The following is a 7,500-nucleotide window of genomic DNA, read 5'->3' on the forward strand; positions in this document are numbered from 1 at the left end:
GAAACAGTGTGCTCATCATGGCCAAAGACCGAACCAATACTCTCAAAAACCAGCTCTCTGCCAAACAGGCCTTTCTCTCCCTTTATAGCCCTGACCAACAACACACCTGACACCTCAAACTTTATAACATCAGACAGCCTGAACCTGTGTCTAAATCATTCCATTTTCATATGATTAGATCATTTTATCACAAAGACTGTCTTCTCAACAAATTTACTTCTGTGTCTTTGACTCTGGACAGTTAAGAGAAGGAAACAGGATGTTCAGATACCACACAAATACTCATTACTTGAGCTCTGTGTGTGTCAGTGTGTGTGTGTGTGTGCGCGTGCGCGCGCATGAGTGCATGTGTGTGTGTGTGTGTGTGTGTGTGTGTGTGTGTATGTGCTTAATAACCAGTACACAGAGTCACCATCTCATCTTTGACCTGTATTTGCAGACAGACACAATGATGGCCACACATTTCACCAGACTGATTTCCTTTATGAGATATGAATTTAATCTCAGACATCAGTGCGTGACTGTCAGATACAGTGTGTCTTTATAAAGACTACAGAGTGTCTTCATAAATGTCAGGAATTTGAAGTAGTGGCATGTTGATGTGTTTCACATGTGCTTATGTTCTTGGAGGGAGTAATCATTCCAGACCTTTTACCAAAACTGCTGGCGGAGCATTACAGGGTCAACGGCGAATAGTTTCAATCGTTCCTTATTTCACTGGTGAAACTGAATTTGCTGGTTAAATTTGTTCAAACTGTGGTGCTAAAAAGCCACCTCTGTGTTCTCTCTGTACTTACTTCTCTTCCAAACCCCCCCCCCCCCCCCCCACACACACACACACACACACACACTTCTCTTCCTCTGACACCAAACCCCCAACGCTTGTCTCTCATCAGTGAAGCTGTGTTCAATTTCTCTCATGCTTACAGAGGGAACCGCCCATCCGCTCGCTCTCCAAAACCACACACACACACACACACAAACACACACACTCATGCACACACTCGCATATATAGCGCTGGCCCTTTTAAGAAGTTTGGGCTCAAAACATGTACACCTATAAATAAATAAGCCAAAACTCTTTTGACTTCAAAAAAAACCCAAAAAACTAACCAGCTCTGTCCCACACCCAGTTCCACCCACGCAGCTGGTTTACTGTAAAACATCACAGAACAGCACTCAGCTCTCAAAGCAGAATGACAAGAGCAGCTTCTACCTCTTCGTCTTGTGTTGTCCGTACCCGAGCGAGGCCTTTGCTCTTTCTATGAAATAAGATTTGAGCTCTTATGTTGATAGCCTGCTGCGCTCCAGCCAACTCAGAAAGTCTCAGTGTCAAATTAGTTTGAAACAAAATCACGAATAAAAGTAAAAAAGAGAGGTCTTTGTGTTGCAGAAATGTTTGATTTTAATGCATATTCTGCAATATTGATCCAAAAATCTGAAAAAAAAAAAATTGAGTCAGTTTTAATGTGAAACATTATGAAAAATACTAAACTGAATTAATGTCAAACATTGCTAATATGTATATTTAAGTTAATGAGATGTTTGAAATTTGAAAACTGAAAAAAGTTGAAACTGGGAGTAGTTCTAATGGCTCTGTTTTTCGGGGGCTACAATTTCTATCATGAAAAATTGCTGGTGAAGAGTAAAGGCAAAATTTGAATCTGGTCCATAAAGTTATTCTGAACCTTTGTTAAAAATGAATTTGTCGCCAGCGTCAGTAAAACCAGCTCTTGTTTCTGCGCGATTTCTCAGCTCAAACATACACACAGGTACTCACATTTATATATAGGTGCTGTTGGCCAGTTTTTGTTTCACCGCAAACACATTGAATCTCAGTGAGCATAACCCAAAACCACTTTCTCTGTATTAAACAGTTTTTCTTTTGGCCTTTGATTTGTCTCTGTTTGATGGGACATTTTGGTTGTAAATGCATCCTTTTAAACATAATTTACATACAAAAAAGGAAAACAAGACAAAGACATGCTTTGCGTATGGAGCTGTCCATGACTAAAGGGGAAGAACAGAGTTTTGTTAGCCGCGCTGATGGCGGAGTAACTCTTTTCCAGGAAAGGACAATAGTGTCTTAAGATCTGAGAGATACAGCAGGATGCATGGGCCCGGCTGACGGAGGTTAACAGCACCATCTTTCCCACTAACTGTTGTGGTCTTGATTTTCACACCTTTGTCTCTCAAAGTCTCAGAACATCAAAATGCATGTGGAAGATCTAGAGCACAGAAGATCTCTCTCTCTCTCTCACACACACACACACACACAGGCACACACACACACACACACACACACTCACACACATACACACTCATGCACATACTCACTCTCACACACACACACACACACACACACAAACACACATACTCACACATAGGTGTGAAGTGACTTGAATGAAGCTGCTGAAGATAGCTATCACTACTGCAGACTGTGTTATTATTTGGATGGTTCATTGTGAAAAGATACTGCCTTTGATTTTTAAGATTTTAAACTTTAACAGTTGTTAATTAAATGGACCAGACATGCACATGCAGTGTGTGTGAGCATAAAGATGAGCAGGAAGTCTCCGTAAAGACTGGGCTATTGCAGCAGTGCGTGTGTGTCCAGTGAACACGGAGAGGGAGAGAGAAGCACTGAGCTGAGATTTCACTGTGCAGTGTGTGGTAGAGCACAGCAGTGAAGCATGAGTCAGGAGTGAGGGAGCACACAGACATGACCTGAGAGAGAGACTGCTTACACACGCGCGCGCACACACACACACGCACACACACGCACGCACGCACACGCACACACACACACGCACACACAGGCACACACACACACACTATTATTATAGTCATTAATAACAATTTCATATGTTGTCAAATCATATTTTATTAAGACTACGTAAATCCCACCTGCACTGAAGGAAACCCCTGATACATTTCCCTTTATTACCTGGAAAACATGTAATTACCATATAGCTATAACACACCAGTGTAGTTATAAATGCCACACAGCCCTAATACAACAGCATGTTTAAGGATGTTAGACAGGTATAATATGGTTAATGATGTGAGACAGGTATAATACGGTTAATGATGTGAGACAGGTATAATACGGTTAATGATGTGAGACAGGTATAATATGGTTAATGATATAAGACAGGTATGATATGGTTAATGATGTTAGACAGGTATAATATGGTTAATGATATAAGACAGGTATGATATGGTTAGTGATGTGAGACAGGTATGATATGGTTAATGATGTTAGACAGGTATAATACGGTTAATGCTGTTAGACAGGTATAATACGGTTAATGCTGTTAGACAGGTATAATATGGCTAATGATGTTAGACAGGTATAATAGGGTTAGTGATGTGAGACAGGTATAATATGGTTAATGCTGTTAGACAGGTATAATACGGTTAATGCTGTTAGACAGGTATAATACGGTTAATGCTGTTAGACAGGTATAATATGGCTAATGATGTTAGACAGGTATAATAGGGTTAGTGATGTGAGACAGGTATAATATGGTTAATGCTGTTAGACAGGTATAATACGGTTAATGCTGTTAAACAGGTATAATACGGTTAATGCTGTTAGACAGGTATAATATGGCTAATGATGTTAGACAGGTATAATATGCCACTCTGCAGCTGCTTTCAGCAGGTTTATACCAGTTTATACCAGTTACACCAGCTTAACCTTTGCGCTAGATTTCCGCTCTTGACTCAGCAGTGAAGTCATTAATTGTTAATGAAGAAAAACTTGATCAAAATTCTTCCTTTCACCCCGGGGTGAAACTGGTATATTGATAGATTAGTATGTGTTTTTCACCAACAGTCTTTCTGCAAAGTGACAGACACTCAGTACCCTCTCATGTCTCACCCTCACGACTGGGAACATGTGCACAACACACATCATTCTCACACCCTGAAAACCAAAAACATCACCTTCACAGGCACCCAAACACACACCACAGACCAGCTATCTACGGTTCAGATCGTATGTCCTACACCCTCAGATATATGTCCTGTTTTCACTCATTTACAAACTCTTTTTTTATTGATTTTGTGCCTTTTTACTTCCTCACTTGTAGACATGGACCTACAAAAAATATGCTGTAAAATGATTAAAAACAAATTTTGGATTTTGTTTTACTTTTCCGATGTAAAGCATCTTGCAGCTCTGTAATGCTGCTCTGGAGAGTAAAGAAAGGAGAGGAGGTTACAATCATCCGGCTTTCTCTTCCATCCTCAACGGAATCCTTTTAAATCCCACAGACAATCAGTGTAAATCCTATGGAGTCCACTAGATGGCCAGGCAGACCTTGCGATCAAGCTCTCTCTCAAAACCGTGTTTTCAGGTTGCCAGAGTCCACTGTCTCTCCTCCCCTAAAGGGAAGGTGTATGTGGATGGGGTATTGTAGTGCAATGCAGTACAGGTCTGTGTTCCTGTTAGTGCTTCATCTGAGCACTCGGTAATCAGATCAAAACAGACCAAGAGACTCAGTGTGAAGGTTAAAGATCTAACCACTGCAGTGGAACAGGACACACTGGACGGCACTGTTACTGCGGCCCCAGCGCACTGTACAGACTCACTCATTGACCCTGAACCTCTGCTGTGCCTGCTGCGACACCACAGGGCCTTCATTACTGTGGCCCTCCGACTGTTTGGTGAGTCGTACAGAAGCACGTGTCCCGTTTGACTGAAGACTGTCGCAGGTCCACAGCCTCCCTCTGATCCTGTCTGTGGTAGGTGGCCAGTGAGGAGGTGGCAAACTGGTGGAGGAGTCAAGCAAGGATGGAGGCGAAGCCTGGCGGACTGCCTGCGTAAACAGACGGAGTGTGAGCACTCAGCCAGTCAGAGCCAGGCTTGGAGTGTAAGCAGCGAGCCAATCAGAGCAGGGTTTGCTTTTCGTACTGAGCGTGGAGCTGTGACCTGCGTTTGAACTGCTGAACTGTGTAATTCACCCCTATTGATAGCACTTACACACTCACACACTCTCACACTCACACACTCAGAGCACAGTGCTCCAACGAACAGAGGATCGCCCCAGGCAGGAGAGAGAGAGAGAGCTGTGTGTGTGAACGAAAGAGAGTGTTTCAGCGAGGCTCTGCGTGTGTGTGTGTGTGTGTGTGTGTGTCTGTGTGTCTGTGTGTGTGTGTGTGTGTGTCTGTGTGTGTCTGTGTGTGTCTGTGTGCCTCTTTGTTTGGCAGGAGAGAGGGCTGCATGTGTGAAACGAAAGGGAGTGTTTCAGTGAGGCTGTGTGTGTGTGTGTGTGTGTGTGTGTGTGTATGTGTGTGTGTGTGTGTGTGTGTGTGTGTGTGTGTGTGTGAGTGTGTGTGTGTGTCTATATGTGTGTCTTTGTTTGCATGTATGTGCCTATACAGTCGTGTTTATCTATTTGATAGAGACCGTGTGTGTGTGTGTGTGTGTGTGTGTGTATGTGTGTGAGTGTGTGTGAGGGAATGTTTATCAGGAGAGCTGAAAGCTGCAGTCGGGTGGTTTTGGTGAGTTTTAACACTGAGGTTAATTACAACAGAGAGTGTGACAGAGAACAGAGCTGCCTCAGGGGGCAATCAGGGAAGATTGTCTGTACGCAAACTGGATCACTGGATCTATGGTTTAAGTCACGGCCTGATCCCCGCTGCTTACGGACTCACTGCTGGTCATGTGACCTCGCCCCCCCCAAATAATTGACATCATCAGTCAAAGCACAGGGTCTGTCACTGTGATGATTTAAGACAACAAGAGTGATGCCATTGTCTTAAATACTTGTTAAATTTATTCATTTAATAACCAAACCTTTCATTGCTTTTTGCCTCATGATCGGTGACCTCAATAACCCTTGACCTCAAAACAACAAAGCCGCAAATACACAGCCTGCACCTGCCCTGCAGTTGAAAGAGATGAAAAGATACAAGAATGTGCTGCCTCTCTGTCCGTCGCAGTTTAGTTTCTTTTGGAGCAGCACTGATGTAGCGTATGCAGTTTAGTTTCTTTTGGAGCAGCACTGATGTAGTGTATGCAGTTTAGTTTCTTTTGGAGCAGCACTGATGTAGTGTATACAGTTTAGTTTCTTTTGGAGCAGCACTGATGTAGTGTATACAGTTTAGTTTCTTTTGGAGCAGCACTGATGTAGCGTATGCAGTTTAGTTTCTTTTGGAGCAGCACTGATGTAGTGTATGCGTTTAGTTTCTTTTGGAGCAACACTGATGTAGTGTATACAGTTTAGTTTCTGTTGGAGCAGCACTGATGTAGTGTATGCGTTTAGTTTCTTTTGGAGCAGCACTGATGTAGTGTATACAGTTTAGTATCTGTTGGAGCAGCACTGATGTAGTGTATGCGTTTAGTTTCTTTTGGAGCAGCACTGATGTAGTGTATGCAGTTTAGTTTCTTTTGGAGCAGCACTGATGTAGTGTATGCAGTTTAGTTTCTGTTGGAGCAGCACTGATGTAGTGTATGCAGTGTAAGAGCACTGTCTCCTTTAGTATACACACAGTAACCAAATGTGTTAACAGAATGTGTCTGCGTTTGGTTGTGTCTGGTGTGCCTCTAATGGCTGATTCATGGTCTCTCCAAAGTGATTCACACCGGTTTAGCCAGAGGATGAGCCTAAACTCCATAGAGCAGACATATATTCTGACATAAATCCATAGAGCAGTCATATAATCTGATATAAATGTACTGAAAATATATCTCTTGTATTTTTAATTCTGATGCAATCATTCAAAGACAGATCGCTTTAATCGAATATTTTTTTTTTTTCAAAATGCCAGCATGCGGAAGAAGAACTGGTTTGGCTGGGCTCTGTTGGTACTCCAGTGAGGCTGTGAAGATGTAGTCACATGAAGTCGATTTGTGTTTACTCTAGGTGTGCACATAAAGCACCTGTAATCTCTCAGGGTACGAGGCAGCACCACTCACGAACAGGTTTGTCCTTAAAGGAGATAAAAAGAAACACAGGACACCAGTGTTGTGCCAGGTCACCGGCTAACACGAACACAGCCTCATAACAGTTCTTATCACATAGTCCAGCCTCATAACAGTTCTTATTACATAGCCGAGTCCAATCCCATAACAGTTCTTATCACATAGTCCAACCTCATAACAGTTCTTATCACATAGTCCAACCTCATAACAGTTCTTATCACATAGCCGAGTCCAATCCCATAACAGTTCTTATCACATAGTCCAACCTCATAACAGTTCTTATCACATAGCCGAGTCCAATCCCATAACAGTTCTTATCACATAGTCCAACCTCATAACAGTTCTTATCACATAGCCGAGTCCAATCCCATAACAGTTCTTATCACATAGTCCAACCTCATAACAGTTCTTATCACATAGTCGAGTCCAATCTCATAACAGTTCTTATTACATAGTCCAACCTCATAACAGTTCTTATCACATAGCTGAGGCCAATCTCATAACAGTTCCTATCACATAGTCCAACCTCATAACAGTTCCTATCACATAGCTGAGTCCACCCTCAT

This window comes from Chanos chanos, chromosome 5 (genome assembly GCF_902362185.1).
Source record: "Chanos chanos chromosome 5, fChaCha1.1, whole genome shotgun sequence".
NCBI classification, from domain to species: Eukaryota; Metazoa; Chordata; class Actinopteri; order Gonorynchiformes; family Chanidae; genus Chanos; species Chanos chanos.